This window comes from Dermacentor variabilis, chromosome 1 (genome assembly GCF_050947875.1).
Source record: "Dermacentor variabilis isolate Ectoservices chromosome 1, ASM5094787v1, whole genome shotgun sequence".
Taxonomy (NCBI): domain Eukaryota; kingdom Metazoa; phylum Arthropoda; class Arachnida; order Ixodida; family Ixodidae; genus Dermacentor; species Dermacentor variabilis.
In genome coordinates, this window is record NC_134568.1 from 157,067,926 (window position 1) to 157,086,125 (window position 18,200).

General features: G+C 45.0%; 1 protein-coding gene across 2 annotated transcripts in view; it reads right to left on the reverse strand.

Moving 5' to 3' along the window:
• Positions 1–18,200, reverse strand: part of LOC142587313 (tachykinin-like peptides receptor 99D) — an 837,205-nt gene that overhangs the window by 112,228 nt on the left and 706,777 nt on the right. The gene's annotated exons all lie outside the window — the stretch shown is intronic.

Sequence of the window (18,200 nt, forward strand, 5' to 3'; positions counted from 1 at the left end):
ACAGACATTCGATGGTCGCATTGAAATATATGAATGTGGCAACAGGACAGGGCAAGACCACGATGAGCAAGCAGCGTGAGACTTAAAACAGATAGGAAATGTTTTACGTCACTTTGGTCTATATCACTCTTTGAGAACGCACAACATTTAAAACGAGAAGAGACTAACGAACAGAGTGCCACATTACCCCCCCCCCCCCCCTTCCCTTTAATTTCTTGAAGAAAATAACTATCCAGACAAGTTAGAAATATTAGACAGAAGCAGTTTCACATAAAAGTTGTTAACGTGATATTTCCCTTCGCTACGGGGACATAGGCCAAATATAGGTGTCACGGGTGCATATCACACTACAGAAGCTTCCAACACGTTCGCTTCAAAACTTGATCTGAAAACAACCGCACTGAGTATATTACTCAAAACATTATTTTGTCCTCAGGTTCCTGGTTTATGCAGAGGTCGCGCTATGTCGCGGACACTTTCGGTGCCACACAGCGATACTCTTATAGAAGTGATTAACAAAAAAAAAAGACAAGAAAAAAAAAGAAAGAAATATAATTTATGATAATTTGTTTTTTTTATGGCTAACAAACTGGGCGCTCGCTCACAAGGCAAGCATTTCTAAAGCTTTACTGTGCAGCACTCTCATCACTGGGGCTAAAATAGTGCAAGCTAAAAGGCTAATTATAGACTCCATCCATTAGGCACGCTTGTACTCCATTCTTGCACGCCAGCGCACACAGCAGAGACAGTGAGTGGGGGTGCAGGCTGCAATGTTAGGGCTGCAGAGCAGGAGGGAGAAGTGCTGCGCACACTACACCAGAAATGTAATCGAAACTGCGGAAATTTCTAGACTGGGAGACACATGCGTGAGCGCATTACTTTATGAACAAAAAAGAAACTAAAACAGGGAGAGACCTATATATATATATATATATATATATATATATATATATATATATATATATATATATATATATATATATATATATATATATATATATATAGAGAGAGAGAGAGAGAGAGAGAGAGAGAGAAAAGCGCCGATTCAACTTATATATATATATATATATATATATATATATATATATATATATATATATATATATGTATATATATATATCGGGGTTCGCATTTACTCTCATTATATCTCGTCTCATGAACTTTGCTTTTATTATGTCTGTGAAGCGGGATTAGATCAGTGTTAAGCTAAAGTGTTCTTGATGCCCTCGCGCGAGCGGTGATCTTTTTTTTTCAATACATACGCGTGCCGTCTAAAATAATCATTTGTCGCAAGTCAGCGCTTAGTACGCGTCTATCGCTTTACTGTCCCTACCTTGGGGCGCGCTGGTGCGCGAAAATCCTTCACCACTTGTAGTTTTTTAACCATCCCCATATGATAAGTGTAGGGTGCAGCGGTGGCGTAGAGGTAGAGCACCCGCCTCGCGGGCAAGAGGTCCGTGGTTCGAATCGCGGTACCGCGCAATTTTCCACCGGATTAAAAAAAAAGAAAGAAAATCCGCGTGTTGATAAAATTGCATAAACAGGACTGGAGTGTGGCCTGATCCCGGTGACCAGAACCGGTAACGCACTCCCTCACCAGAGCAGGATTGACCATCCTGTTGCAGTACTTGGCCACAACCTCCTATATGAACACAACAATCAAACCCCGGCCCTCAGTCCCCAGCAGCTGCGAAGCAACTGACCACGGCGGCGGTCAGACCTGCGACGCAGCAGAGGGTGCTAAGAATCCCTGGCTCCGGACAGGCCGCCATTGGAATATGAACCTGGCAACGTTTAACGCTGGAACGTTATCTAGTGAGACGAGTCTAGCAGTGCTATTGGAGGAATTAAAGGGCAGCAAATGGGATATAATAGGGCTCAGTGAGGTTAGGAGGACAAAAGAAGCATATACAGTGCTAAAAAGCGGGCACATACTGTGCTACCGGGGCTTAGCGGAGAGACGAGAACTAGGAGTCGGATTCCTGATTAATAAGTAAATAGCTGGTAACATACAGGAAATTTATAGCAGTAACCAGGGGGTGGCAGGTCTTGTTGTGAAACTTAATAAGAGGTACAAATTGAAGGTGGTACAAGTCTATGCCCCTACATGCAGTCATGATGACCAGGAAGTCGAAAGCTTTTATGAAGACGTGGAATCGGCGATGGGTAAAGTCAAAACAAAATACACTATACTGATGGGCGACTTCAATGCCAGGGTAGGCAAGAAGCAGGCTGGAGACAAGTCAGTGGGGGAATATGGCATAGGCTCTAGGAATAGCAGAGGAGAGTTATTAGTAGAGTTTGCAGAACAGAATAATATGCGGATAATGAATACCTTTTTCCGCAAGCGGGTTAGACGAAAGTGGACGTGGAGGAGCCCGAATGGTGAGACTAGAAATGAAATCGACTTCATACTCTGCGCGAACCCTGGCATCATACAAGATGTAGACGTGCTCGGCAAGGTACGCTGCAGTGACCATAGGATGGTAAGAACTCGAATTAGCCTAGACTTGAGGAGGGAACGGAAGAAACTGGTACACAAGAAGCCAATCAATGAGTTAGCGGTAAGAGGAAAAATAGACGAATTCCAGATCAAGCTACAGAACAGGTATTCGGCTTTAACTCAGGAAGAGGACCTCAATGTTGAAGCAATGAACGACAATCTTGTGGGCATCATTAAGGAGTGTGCAATAGAAGTCGGTGGTAACTCCGTTAGACAGGATACCAGTATTCTATCGAAGGAGACGAAAGATCTGATCAAGAAACGCCAATGTATGAAAGCCTCTAACCCTACAGCTAGAATAGAACTGGCAGAACTTTCGAAGTTAGTCAACAAGCTGACATAAGGAAGTATAATATGGATAGAATTGGACATGCTCTCAGGAACGGAGGAAGCCTAAAAGCAGTGAAGAAGAAACTAGGAATAGGCAAGAATCAGATGTATTCGTTAAGAGACAAAGCCGGCAATATCGTTACTAATATGGATGAGATAGTTCAAGTCGCTGAGGAGTTCTATAGAGATTTATACAGTACCAGTAGCACCCACGACGATAATGTGAGAGAGAATAGTCTAGAGGAATTTGAAATCCCACAAGTAACGCTGGAAGAAGTAAAAGACGCCTTGGGAGCTATGCAAAGGGGGAAGGCAGCTGGAGAGTATCCGGTAACAGCAGATTTGTTGAAGGATGGTGGGAACACTGTTGTAGAAAGACTGGTCACCGAAACCTCAGCAGTCATGGAGGCATTACGGAATGAGGGGGTAGATGAGCCGTATATAAATATACTGAAAGATATCTATAGCGGCTCCACAGCCACCGTAGTCCTCCATAAAGAAAGCAACAAAATCCCAATAAAGAAGGGCGTCAGGCAGGGAGATACGATCTCTCCAATGCTATTCACAGCGTGTTTACAGGAGGTATTCAGAGACCTGGATTGGAAAGAATTGGGGATAAGAATCAATGGAGAATACCTTAGCAACTTGCGATTCGCTGATGATATTGCCTTGCTTAGTAACTCAGGGCACCAATTGCAATGCATGCTCAGTGACCTGGAGAGGCAAAGCAGAAGGGTTGGTCTAAATATTATTCTGCAAAAAAATAAAGTAATGTTTAACAGTCTCGCAATAGAACAACAATTTACAATAGGTAGCGAAGCACTGGAAGTGGTAAGGGAATACATCTACTTAGGGCAGGTAGTGACGGCGGATCCGGATCATGAGACGGAAATAATTAAAAGAATAAGAATGGGCTGGGGTGCGTTTGGCAGGCATTCTCAGATCATGAACAGCAGGTTGCCATTATCCCTCAAGAGAAAAGTGTATAATAGCTGTGTCTTACCAGTACTCACCTACGGGGCAGAAACCTGGAGGCTTACGAAAAGGGTTTTACTTAAATTGAGGACGACGCAACGAGCTATGGAAAGAAGAATGATGTGTGTAACGTTAAGGGATAAGAAAAGAGCAGATTGGGTGAGGGAACAAACGCGAGTTAATGACATCTTAGTTGAAATCAAGAAAAAGAAATGGGGGGCATGGGCAGGACATGTAATGAGGAGGGAAGATAACCGATAGTCATTAAGGGTTACGGACTGGATTCCAAGGGAAGGGAAGCGTAGCAGGGGGCGGCAGAAAGTTAGGTGGGCGGATGAGATTAAGAAGTTTGCAGGGACAACATGGCCACAATTAGTACATGACCGGGCTTGTTGGAGAAGTATGGGAGAGGCCTTTGCCCTGCAGTGGGCGTTACCAGGCTGCTGCTGCTGCTGATGATGATGATAAGTGTACGAGTATTTTTGTTTTCAGAGGCGGACGCACGCGGAACGCAAAGATGCTGAGAGGCAAATCATAGAAACGGCTGCTTCGGCCAGAGGTCTTGCGGCCCCGCTCGTATTGGTCACGGTAACGCGAATTTCCAATATGGAATTCCTCCTCTCACTCTATATTTTGTTGAGCACTGGCTTGTTGAAGGCGCGTTCGGCAGCTCGCCAGTTTTTTGATGCTGTGCACCTCCAGGCCGTTCCAGAGGTACGACTTATTTCTTCTCAGTAGAAGCGTGAGAAGTTTTGGCATTAAAGCTCCGGCTATCCTAAGTTCATGGACACCAAGGGAATAAAGAAAACGAGAATAAAAAAAGAACAATAAGGAAGAACATTCGAAAACAATATCAATACATGTGAGTGTAATCCCCTTGCACGTCATCTTAACGTCTACAAAGGAACAAAAGTTTCGCTGCCCCCATCTAATGAAGGAACACAAACGAACATTGTTTCACTCTCTTTCCCTGGTGTTTTGGTAAGTGTTTTTTTTAGAGGCAAAACTCTTTAGACCTAGGCCACGTCGCTTTGAAACCAACACCGACCGGTTGGTAACTACTAAACCTTCACTGATTATCTTTTAACAACTGAGCTTAGGGCAAGCACTGACACTGCGTTAGTTTGTCATGATTGAATGCCCATTATGGGTAGTAAATTCTTCTTTAAAAAAGGGCACATCCATAGGAAGCATCCTCATCCATCGTCGGCCTAGTAGGCTAAGACGAGTTCTACCGTGATGTCTAATCTAATGTTTCTCAAACTTTGCCATTGACAACTTAGCGAAAATGTAATCTTCGAATAGAAAGTCTTCAATCAGGCTCTCGGATCTTTAACAATCTCGAAAGCTCTCAGATATCAGCGAATAGGCAGTAACAAAATGACAAAGTAGCCGTCCTCCCTTAGCACTTCCACATCGTTGTTGAGCCCGTTGAGTATTGATGACAATGCCGCCGTGGCCTTATGCGCCTTTCATGCTTTGTAAGTACTGCGCATGCTGTATGTACCGTGTGTTTCTGTGACGGCTGTCTCAGATCATTGAAACGATCATAAAAAATGATCACATTTGCTGATCGACATTTGCAGCCGCGGCGAACAACAAAAACTTTGCGATAATCGCCAATACTAGTATGAATCAGCAAATTTTAATTAATTACCTTTTAAATTAATTACTTTAGGGGACATGCCGTACTTCAAGAATTGAATCAAACAGCATTCAAAGTGCTACATTTTACTACAACAAAAGGCTCGCTACAAAGCTTGCGGACACTAAATGGGACTCGAAATGCATTGCAGTTCCACGCAACAGTTTTACATACTGGATTTTCTGCCCTGTGAAAGCACATTTACTGGAACAGCAATGCCATTTCGGTGCAGATTCTGAGTACTTATTTCTCCGCAACTGTTGCAATGCGCAAACGCTTTAGCAAAATGTCGTGCTTTGATTACAGGCTGACTTAAATATACGAGCTTTGCGGGTCACTCGGAAATCAGGTCCAATTTGGCGCAAAGCGAGAACCGTGACTTCGATGGGGGCCACCATGTTTGTTAACGAAAAACTTTTGGGGTAAGCATGGGGCGGCACGCTATATCCGAAAACAAAACAAGAAAACCAAACAAAAAGATGAAGCACGCTTGACGCGTATCCTACACGCGCAGTGACGACGACGCTGTTTCTTTCGGACCTCAAAACGTTTGGGCCACACATAAACAAAAAAAAAATATTGTTGTGCTTCCCTACGTTCGCAAGCGAGCTGAGGGACCTCAAAATCTGCTACTATTAGCTTACTTGCTGTACACAACAGCAGAAGCACAGGCAGTTCGGCTAGGTAGTAATTAATCAGTACTATGCACAGTATAACGCAGAGATGGTCAGCAGGAAGAAATGGAAAAAAAGGGAAAAAGAAAACGAAGACATGACTCTGCTAAAAACTAAGGTTTTAAATTTTTCTTATATTTGCAAACCAACGACATTAATTTTTTTATTTCTTTCCTGATTTTGATAGTTATTGCTAGTCATTTCATTTCTCGATGTGCGGCTGGTATATGTTATTAAGGGATCAACATAAACTGAGGTTTGCTGCTCAAGCGTTCAGGTATGTTGCAACGAAGAACGAGAATAAGAAAAATATTAGCACAGCAAATAACACAAATCTACAATACCATTTAACCTAGCAATTCATATAGGTGTGTGCTAAGAAAGAAGCAGGACTTTTTTGTGGAAAGGATACAGATGACTACCTAACGCAGACATAATTTCATCTATTAATATCGGATGTGTTTATAATTCTCCGGATGAGCTGGTTTAGCATTCATAGCATGCGGCTCATGTGCGATTGCAAGCAAAGGTGAGCACCCGCAGCGCACAGTGTGTGGTAAGGTGATATAATGTAATCTGTTTTTTTTTTTTTTTTGCAAAGACTGCTCTAGTGTTCCTATAGCCATTTATTCAGGCATCTGCTAGTGTGTTCAGCATGATATTTTCTTCAAGACTTATCTATAGAGTAGGCCACGTCCTCTATACGTTGGAACAAAAATATTGACGCGGTCCTTGTCGCACCGACGTGACTTGTGCGTACGAGAACTCACCTTCACGCACAAAGCTTGATAATTTCCTAGGAGGAAAGAACACCAAGCCAACAAGTGTTTATGTCCTGGACGTTATGGATAGTGTCACAGAGGTGGGCTACAGAAACTATTCCTTGCTCCTTGCCTTTCTTCGCGTGGTTATCACAATCACGACACTCTTGTATGGATGTATACAGCATGTTGCCACCCGCAGTCGACAGATTTGATGGGGTGCTTTGAAACTCTGGGCTCGTGTTGGCAAAAAGCTCTTACGCTAGGATTGCTCGTAAGAGAAAATTGCAGCGAATTCTGATGCTGGATATATTATTAGAGAATGCGGCCAGCCAATGGCAAGGAGCAGTTGGGAACGAAAAGCTTTGTGGAGTCGGCCCCGGATGAACAGCACCTCACTTCAACATTTTCGAGCGAATCAGTGTGTAATAAAGAACGGGCACCTTTCACACGGTCGCGTAACCTTCATCAGCAATGATTGTTAGACATCTTAAGGGTCATACAGATTAAAAAAAAAAAAAACTAGTGATCCTTCGTTTTTGTGTGAACCCTCCGTGGTTGGTTAGTGGTGCTGGCGTTGCGCTGCTAAGCTCGAGGGCGCGGGGTCAGAACCCGGCGGCCGCATTTCCATGGGGGTGAAGTGCAAAGAACACCCGTGTACTGAGCACTGAGTGCACGCTAAAGAACTCCAGGTGGTCAACATTAATCCGTCGTCCCTCATAATCATATCCTAGTTTTGGCACGTAAAACCCCAGAATTCAATTTGAAGAATTTTCTATTTGTACGTGGGGCCATTCATGGCGTTTGATGTTTGCGCAAACCAGGCGTCGCTGCTTCTGGCACCAAGTTAATCGTGCTTCAGCCTGTCGCGGCGGCTTGTTGTTGGGCTATTTGCTCTTGGATCATGGTGACGAACCGCACAAAAATGCGAATAAAATGGTACGTTAGAACACCCCGTTTTTATTTTTTGGCACGCCCTATTTGTGTACAAATATCGCGAAATTGAAAGTTCACCGGCCGCGTAGTGTCGCGTCTTTCTGCGCTTCGCGCTTTTCGACGTTGCCGTACGTTGCCGTGGCCAGCAGCACGCGGCAGAATTGTAGCGTTAGCGAGACTGCGCGCAGCTACGTAAAGAAGAGGAAAAAGGATAATGGCTCTCTTTACCTGCCACCCACCCCCTTGCGACTCCAAAAAATTTGGAAACTTGTTGGAGATCGGCATTCGGTTTTTTTGCCTTATACAATTGTGAAATTTGTACGTGACAACAGATTCTGATACGCAAAACCCACGTGCGTGCGACAGGCCATTATGATATATTTGTTGCGTGCATGGACGGCAGGCTTACTCTTTGTCATAACTACGCAAGAAATAGTACACTGAACAAGGTTGCAGAAGGGAGCAACACAGCAATGTTCGCAACGGTGCTACGTACAAATGGGCTAACCTTGGTGTAGACTGCCAGCGCTGCAGGGGATCATTTGGGTTAATTAGTGCGGAAATGCTGGCTCTAAGAACGCTGACCTGCTCAACAGGAAAATTAAAGAAGCCTTCGAGATTAGGAAATACGTAAGAGTGCCAAGAAGGATTACATAAAACGATGAACACAAAAGCTTGTGCTCTTCCTCGAACTGCTGTGCCTTTCATATGCGTGATCCAACTAGCCCAGCAGATAGGTTTTTTAGACGGCGGTATTAACAGGTGGAGTATCTATGGAAACGAGAAATCCAAGTTTATTCTCGTGGTACACAGCGAGATTAGACACTACTGCATGGGCTTTTGTTCTCAAGTTGTGTTGGTTTCTTCCCGTTCTAATGTAGGTTGTTCGTAATTCGTTTCACGTACGCAATAAAACTCCAATAGTTGGTGCGTCCTTTCTTCGCACTTTCGCAAACTGCGTCCACTCAATGATTGCGCTATACGTCGCTCATTAACAGGCATAGCGTGTTTTACGGGAATAGTTTGCTTCTCCGAGTTGTCAATCATTGTGTTAAACAGTGCCACAGACAACAAAAGAAGAATGAAGGAATCACGCATGTTCGAGCGCTGAACGAAACGAACGGAATCCTCCCACTCGCCCAACTCTCAGTTCTGCCAAGTTCCCGAACGGTTGCGCAACACAACCTTCAACCGATGGAAATACCGCGAAGCGATATTTATATGTATATCTATAACCATGCTGTGCTGTGTTCCGGGCCTGTGAGAAAAGAAAATAATAACACAGGGTGTTTTTCTTTTTCTTTTAGACTATATATATAATAAAATTGCTATAAGTGTAGCCAACATGGCGTTCTTCTAGTGGAGTTGTATGCCAGACAAACTTTCCAGCCAATAAGTAAAAAAAAAATACATTATGGGGTTTCACGTGCCAAAACCACTTTCCGATTATGAGGCACGCCGTAGGGGAGAACTCCGGAAATTTCGACCACCTGGGGTTATTTAACCTGCACCTAAATCTAAGTACACGGGTGTTTTCGCATTTCGCCCCCATCGAAAATGCGGCCGTCGTGGCCGGGATTCGATCCCGCGACCTCGTACTCAGCAGCCTAACACCATAGCCACTGAGCAACCACGGCGGGTCGCCAATAAATTATAACGCGAGTTTCAGAAGACGTATATAAAGAAATTGTTAATAAAACTTATATTAGAACGTTGGTGGCTCTTGCTTAAAAGGCAAATTCGGAGGCAGTCACATTTTAATGCATCCTGATGTTCTCAAAATTGCAAAAGTCGCACCCAATTCGAAATATCTGTCGTCGAATTTGAACATTCAATGCATGCAATATGAAAACCGAGCATGCCAAGGTTCTAACAAAAAAGTTGATCAACGAATTTTCGTTTCATTGTCATCTAAAGCTTTCGTTACTAGCGGCAATGTATGTCCGCCTCGTTCATCAACTCTTTCTCAAAAACATATTTTCTGACCCCCCGTCTTTCTTTACGTGCTTTTTCTTCACGCGTTAGCGCCGTCGAAGCACGCACTGCTTCATTCACGTAGCAAAATAGCGGGGCGCGTGCCTCGGTGGAGACGTGAAGAAGGCGGATTACAACGTATACAGCCGTATTTGATAACACTTTTCGAAAGTGAGTGACATCCAGACACGGGGAAAAGACTCTAGAATGAACAGTGAATCACTGAAAGAGCCTATGAGTAGAACTGTCTCGGCGAAATAGCCCCGCCGGGTCACTGCCATGAAAGGGCAAGAAGTATAAGACGATAGAAAATGGGGGAGGGGGGTGATAAATATTTCCTGGGAAGGAATAACTGGGTGCCAATGTCCTTGAAAAGGAAGGTACGCAATCATCGTGCTGCGTGAAAGCTGACCTACGGGGCCCAAACCCGGAGGCTAACAACGGGCGTCTAAAAGGAAATCGATGGCAGCGCAAGAAGTTATTATAGGCGCCTAGCAAAAAGAATAATAATACTGCATGGATTGGAAGACAAGCACGATTGGTAATATTTTAGCTGAAATTAACAGGAAGAAGGCATGAGCAGAATGTGTAACATGCGCACATCAGACTATGGCTGGCCAATTAGAGCAATAGAAACAGTGCTAAGGGATAGAAAACGCAGTCGGGGGCGATCTTGGAACAGTGGGAATGGTATGTTCGGGCAATTCGGCCGCTACAGGGTAGGCGCAGGTGGCGCGACAAAGGGGATAATTGGACAGGCTTGTAAAGGGTCTTTGTCGGGCAGCCGACTAGTTAGGCTGCCGTAATGAGTTAACGAGGGACTGGTGTCCAGCAGGGATTATCGGTTACGTAATTTGCGGTAGTGCTTTTTGAACTGTTCACCTGTTCCGAATGAAGGCCTCCACTAGGTTTTCTAGTGAGCGGTCATTAAAGGATGAAATTTACCTGCTTGATAATGATTACAGCATACGGATTAAGCAGCCGAAACTACACAACAGAATTGAAGTGTGTTGCAATTGCACTAATGTGCGTATGCATCTCCACTTAACGGAAAGAAAGGCATGGAATTACCGCGCTCCTTCAATGCAGAGAACGGAATTACAGTGAAAGTGACGAACCCGTTACACAACCTTGATGTGCTGATGCACGACTTTAGCACAAATGCAACTGTGCGTGGCGTAGTCAGCAACTCAAAAATGCAGCAATGCAAAAATGCAAAAATGCAATTTTAGTGCCAAAACTGCGTTCGAGGAAGTTGTTTTGTCTGCTCGATCTAACGCCTGCAACAACGATTATTGGGGGTCTCTTCCAAAAAATGAACTGCGAAATATTTAAAAATGTAAAAAAAACGTTAACTATTTGAACAAAATTGGTATGACGCAATATGAAGAAATTAAGGGAGTATTTTTCGAAATTTATCTACACTAGGGGGAAAGGGGTGTAAACGGAATCGAAAATAGGCTCATCCATAAAATATGAATACGGAACACAAGAATAACCCAATTCAATGCTTGACATAACGTAAGTTGCGACATACAAGAAGACAGACATGAGACGATTCTTTGAAAAAAAAAATTTTTTTTTTCTGATGTATACGGACCGCTGCAACAGCGGCCCAGCGTTTGTGATTCCTCTACTGCGGTTCAGCACAAGGTCGTGAGCACAAATCCCAGCCAACGCGGCCGCATTCCGACGGAGACAGAATGCAAAGACACTCTCGTATACTGAGACCTAATTACATGTTTAAGAAGCTCAGGCGGCCGAAATTAATTCATAGTCTTTCAATAATGCGTCTCTTGTAGCTCAAGTGCAGCTTACAGGAATGTCGCATCAGTTATCATTTTCAAGCTGGACTACATAGAAACAGCAGTCAAAGTGGCACTGCATCCATTTACAAGCTCAAGGTCCTTATAAATTAACTTCCTTGAAAAACAAAGAAGAATCGGAACACGGCACAGCTAGTGTTTATACACAGCATTCACGTGGTGTGTATGCATGCATTCGGTATCACTTGTGCATGCACCGTAGACTTGAAAAGCTTACGAACCACTGCATTTCGGGAAAAGTGCTGAATATTCCCGCAGTTGGAGCACACTGCATCGTGTTCGGATTTCCAGCCTGTACTAATATGTACGAACCCCATAGTGCTGCGCGCTTTTGCTGACTATGATCCCAAACTGCTTGCTCGGAAATTCAAGGTCTTCTAAAATTGCGTAGTCCGTAAACTTCTGACGCCAAATATACGTGCGAACAAGTTTCGCGGTGGAAACTTTAAAAATCGCAATAGACGTAAGCCCTCCAACCGGTATATGACACACTACCATTGCGCGAATATAAAAATCAGTTGCATTTCTTTCCCTGAAATCGTTGCCCTTTTATTTTGAAAATAAATTTTGCAGCACGCAGGAGGAGCGAGCTGTACTTCAATCCCAACCACAGATGCAAAGCCGCTTTATGGTGTGTCGGCTGATTTCCTTCCTAGAAATCAACGGAAGGTACATAAGGAGGAAAAAAAAAACGTTTAACTTCGTCTCTGCGATCGCGCGAATTGTGGTAATGTGCACTCGAAAGTAATCATGAATTCTTAATGGTGTTAGTATCAATTATGCTAAGTAGACTTCACACAATGGTGATTATGATGTTACAGTCAAAGGAGACCTGCAACGCCTCTGCTGACATGTTCCTGCATTCAGCACTTTGGAATCTCTGGTATACTTGTTTGCATAGATACTCAGGCAGTTGATTTGTTGAGCGCGAACTGGGTACGAGCCACGCGATGGAAGCGGAGCTTTTCACCCTGCCGATCTTCTTCGTCACAAAGATAGCAGCTGTGCACACGGCAAAACTTTGTTCTTGAAAGCGAAGTTTTCTTTGCGAACCCTCCCGCATAGAGTTTTCTGCAATAGTTACTCCAGGGAACTCTGGCGCTGCAATCGTTGAGCGACCAGGGGAATGATTGGAAGTACATGGATTTGTCTGAGCTTCGTGCTTGTGGATTCGTTTATTACGCTTTATGTGCCTGCATTGTCGTAAGTTTCAGAGCAATCTATACTTTTCGAAGTACAGAAGACGCTGCGAACACGCACAATAACTACTAATTGCAACGGTTCAGCTTGTCGAGGTGGCTAAATCGAAACGCGCCAAGCGTCCCAAGGCACTGGCTTGCCCGCGAGAAATTCCTAAGGGCGTTATATGTCACTTGTCGATGCATGCGTTTGTGGCGTAATGGTTCTAATATCAGGCGCCTGTGCTAGAGGTCCTGTGTTCGAATCGTGTCATTGGATAACTTTAATAATGTTTATTTAATTATTTATTACGCCGCATATACATTGTTGAAAATGACGAGTTTACTAAGTCACGAAGCAGTTTGAAGCCAGAAGGACGAAGTTTAGGCAAATCCATGTACTTCCCATAATTTCCATGCTGGCTTAACCGCTCCCATTGCAGCTCCCGTAGAAACTAGCACCAGCTTTCCCTCTAATAGTCATCGTAAGAAACTCTATGCTTTCCCGGACCTCCCTGACCGTTGGCGCGGGGCGCTGCTATATATATATATATATATATATATATATATTGTACTGTAAACTAAGGAGCAGTCGGGCTGTGGCTATGAGAGAGAGAACGACGACGAGAGAGAGACGGCGCGAAAGAAGCCCGCGAGTACACGCAAAGTTCCTCGAGCGGTCAGTCGCGGGCAATTCTGCGTGTATTTGCGGACTTATTTCACGCTCGGAAAAACACTTTCATGTAGCAGGTATTGAGCAACAGAAAGCTGTATTGGGAGTTTTTGATGTCGCTCTACAATTTTCTCATTGATACTTTTCGTCTAACTATAATAATTGAGAAGCTGATTAATTAATTATGAGTAATTATCTAATTAGCTGGAATGCAGAAAATAATGTGAGTATCTCCAAGCGATGGCAAACAACATTATATTGGTTCGCTCCTGTTAAGTGGCATTTGCATATTTTTAAAGTTTGGCTCGAGTTACTCGAAACACCCTGTATAGTGTGTGTGTGTGTGTGTGTGTGTGATTGTATAGGCGCTGTTAAGGTGTTTATCACTGTATATATCATAATCATCACGCAGCGCCTGAAGTAGCATGTCAGGCGAACAGCTAGGTTAACACCTCCAGCATACCATTAGCGCGTGCATCTCTCCCTCTCTATCTCAGTATGCGCACAGCGAATGAGACCAATGCATTTCATATTCTCGGTGGACGAACGCCCTTCTGATCGACTGGCGTGAGATATGACCGACACTCGCTACTTCTGCCGAACTATTCAAGGGACGAGATAGAAAAGGAAGGACGTGAGGAGATCGAGCAATTTGATAAGCACAACTGCCGCAGCATGGCTAGAACTTCAACAATAAGTCATGACTGGCAGAGCATTGCGGTATCAACATGTGTCGCGTTCAACACGTATGCCATAGAGAGAGCAGCTAGAAAGCAAACAGTTTCACTGATTGAAAGACAGTACAGGACCACATTAAGGCGTTGTGGAAAAGTGAGGAAGTACTTGTTGACAATTTTGCACATTGAAATCCACTCGCGAACTACACAACATTTCTTCTCCCGATTCCAGTGCAGAAATCGAGGAGCAGCTCATGGACCACAACGGCACAGCCCAAACAGAGCTGTCTGCTCTGTGCCATAAACGTACAACGCATTTCGTGCGCACTTTGTTATCCTAAAGAAAGAGAGAGAGAAAAAAGAAAGAAAGCGGCATTTGTAGTCTGACCATCCGACACATGAACCACTAAATCTGCTTCATTTATTAAAAGCTTTCTGCAAGAATGCGTTTACTATATCCCATGGTTATTTGCCGTCTCCTGGTGCCAATGGCAATATGCACGCATTTTTCTTGTGCACACAACAGCCACTGCGCGGACGCCAAGTGCGGTCGGCGCTCATTAATGCTATCCAGTGTTTTTTTGTAGACGGAACCGCTTGCGTGTCGCTCCCGCGGGCACCGCCGGTATAAGCTCTTGCGTGAAAACAGTCCTCGGCCACTTCTCGACGGCGTAAAAGAAAGAAGGAGGCACCATTCTCGCCATGCAGCGCACATATGTTCATGAGCGCTCCTTTATGGCTCATTTGAAAAGCGCACAAACGATTACAAGTCTAAAAGTAGGAGCGCGTGCTGTTTTCGTTTTCAGTGCGGGCTCGCAACTGGCCAGGAAAAGCCCTAGGAAAATATGAGCGGAAAGAGAAACCCGCCGGTCCTCGCGCAGCGCACCCATGCCGGCGGAGAACAAGAGAACCCGTTGGCGAGCGAGGCCCGTTCGATTGTTGCCTTTCCTCAATCTCTTTCTATCGCGAGATCGAAGGAAGTAGCCGGTGGAAATTGGAGCACGTCTACGACAGCGGCGGCGGAGAGAAATGACCACGTGCTGCCTCGCCGCTGCTCACTCATGAGCGCTTGCGTGGGCATCGCAACGTGTTTGCTTTTCTTTTCCGGAAGCGGCGGCGCGTATATAAACCTCGCTGCAGCGGCATCATTCCGTCAGAGTAGTCCTGCCTCCGCAGTAGCGAGCCACCATTTCAAGCAGCACCATGAGGCTCCTGGTAAGCGGTCGCCGTCGGCCCCTTGTCGGCGGTGCGGCTGCGCAGCGAGTGCGCACGGCACGTGAGCCGACCGCGAGCCGACTCACGTTCCGCTGGGCATTGTGCACCGGCTGCCGCCGCCGCCGCAGCTAATCGATGCACTCGGTGTTCGAGGCAGAGAACGCGGAAAGGGAGGGGGAAGTTTGGAGGAACGCGGAGATAGTTGACCACTTTCTCTGCTCCTTCAAAACTTTTTGGTATTATTTTTCTTACTGTTAACGTTCCTTGGTGTTTAGAAGCCGCATAATAGGAATTTGCCTGGTAGGGAAATCTTCCGGATGAGCTATATTGCTAATGGGCATATGATAACGACTGCGCTCCAGACGCTTGTACAAGTATTTCGCTGTCGCTTTTTGTTGTTTTCTTTTTTGTCGCTCTCACTCATACCGGGTAAGGGATTTCCCTGTAGTGAACATTGATCTTCAAGTGATCAATTCGTACCAACCACTAGCTCATTATGACAAAATGTGCTAGCGAAGAGATAACGAATGAAGTAAAAAACTATCGGGGGAGAACGGCAAGAATGTGACAGAGAATTCGACGTTCAGCTGGAGTTTAACGACACCGTCATCTTGGCCTCTAAAGGTTGTTTCTTATCTTTTGCTGACATGTCATCGATCAAAGATGTCCTTCACAACCAAAACGAATTTTAAAAGCCGACTCGCTTGTCGTGCGATTCGAAAAGCTAGTACCGCCGAACAACAAGATGCAGCCAAATAAATTGTATCTCGAAAGTTTCACGCCTGTAGATCCTTGAGTAACACAAGTTTAATATTATTATTTTCTTTTGGCTGCCATTTATACTTCGTTAGCTGCCCTGTCCTCATGACGAACTTTCTCATTAGTTTTTTTGTTTCTTTTTTTTGTGTGGCAACATTGCTTTACAGCAAAGCCGTATTGATGCAAGTTTATCGAAACTTGGAACTTTGTAGAACCTAGATATCGAGTGGAGGTCAAAGAATCTAAGCTCCTATGAAACTGGGCCACCGCCTCATATATACAGACTAACCAGGAAGGCACATGGTGCTTCACGTCGTGCTGACGCTTGCAAACCCTAGACCCTCTTAGTAGCGCGTAAGCACCGTACAGTTGCACCATGCTGTGCTGATGTTTGCGGCGACAGCCTCCTCTAAAAGACGATTTACTTTTTTTCCAGTTGGTTTCCCTGCTCATTTGCGCCCTTGCCGGTGCCTGCTTAGCCGGATTGGTCGGATACGGAGGAGGCGGTGGCTACGGAGGAGGCGGCGGCTACGGAGGCGGCCATAGCTACGGCAAATCATTGCCGGGACCGTCCTTCCTGATCAAGACCCAGCATCACGTTAGCAAAGTGAGCCACGGAGGACCAATCCTCAGTAACTACGACCTCGGAGTCTCCTACGGTGGCGGACACGGCGGTGGCTACGGTGGCGGCTACGGCGGCGGCTATGGGCACGGGTGGCACTGAATCCAGAAGACGTAGCTATGCAGGAGACACTGTATGCTGCGCTCGTGGACCGTGCGTGCGTACAGAAATGATGCATCTGCTACACACCCCACAAGAGCACGTCCTCTTCGTTCGAGACAGGTGGTCTTATAGTCAACGCGTGCGAGTGTGCATGGCAAGCACTTGCCATGCACACCAGCAAAGGAGATGTGCACTAGAAAAGACGTCAAAGAAAGTCTGCAAGAAAACTGAATATGATCAACGCGTAACAGTGTAACCAGGCAAACTGTATGTAGTGACTCGAGAACGAAGTGCCACGACGTTCCGCAGCAATGTCAGCGTCCTCTGCAGTGTATATTTTGTACAGAAAAAAGAAGATTGAATAATAAAGGACGAGCAATGAAAAATGTCTGAAAGTATGTGTTCTTCTTTGGTCCTTTCATTTGGTGCAGATATGAGCACTGTTGAGATGAAGAATATTGACTTGCAGATGTCGAACAGCGTTTGTATACCTCGGAATCGTTCAGGACGAATCAAGTTTCGCCCAAACATTTACTTCGTGCACTCGAAGCGGGGATCCTGTTTCTTTAAGCCATGGTTTCAAAGGAGTGTTTGAGACAAGTTGAACCATAATTTAATAATAAACGCCTTCGGCGAAAACCATTCAAGGTTTAAGGTTAAACGTAATAGAGGGACAATCAGCTGTAGTTCAACCTTTAGAGGGTGTATTAAGGTGAAAAAGCGTGTTGAAATTGTACACAGAAATGCTAAAATCTTGGGAATTCTGCCTGCCTTCTTTATTACGGGCTTATTATTAATTGGAAAAGCGCTAAACCATGACCAAATGGCTTGAAAGCGATAAATGTTAAGAAAAAAGAACAAGATGGCGTAGCAAGAACACAGTGTGGAACCTAAGAACTAAGGCTCTGTGAATATAAATGGGTTATCTCAATTATTTTCAACAGTTTATGAGTAGATCTGTTTATATGAAGAGCATCTGGCTCCTCAGCTAGGTGGACGCTGAGTCTATCCAGCAAGAAACGCAGCCACTCAGTCAAGACAAAAGTCTGGGAGGTAGGCCAAAGAAGGCTTCGCTTTAATAAAGTTTTCACGGATGTCTCGCGACATGCCACAAGTGGACGAAGGTACAGTCGCCCGATTCTTACCACGCGAGCGTCGAATGGCCGGCCGGTTAACGCCTTCTAACGGCGCGAAGCGACGCAATCGGCAAGATCAACAAGTTCCTGCTGATGTGGCCGCTTCATGCCGTTACGAGGCGCTCACCGACCGGCTAGTCGACGCTCGTCCGGCACTGTTAAAGAACCGCCCGAGTGCGCATGCTTTCAACGACTGCTAAACAACTCCGCGACC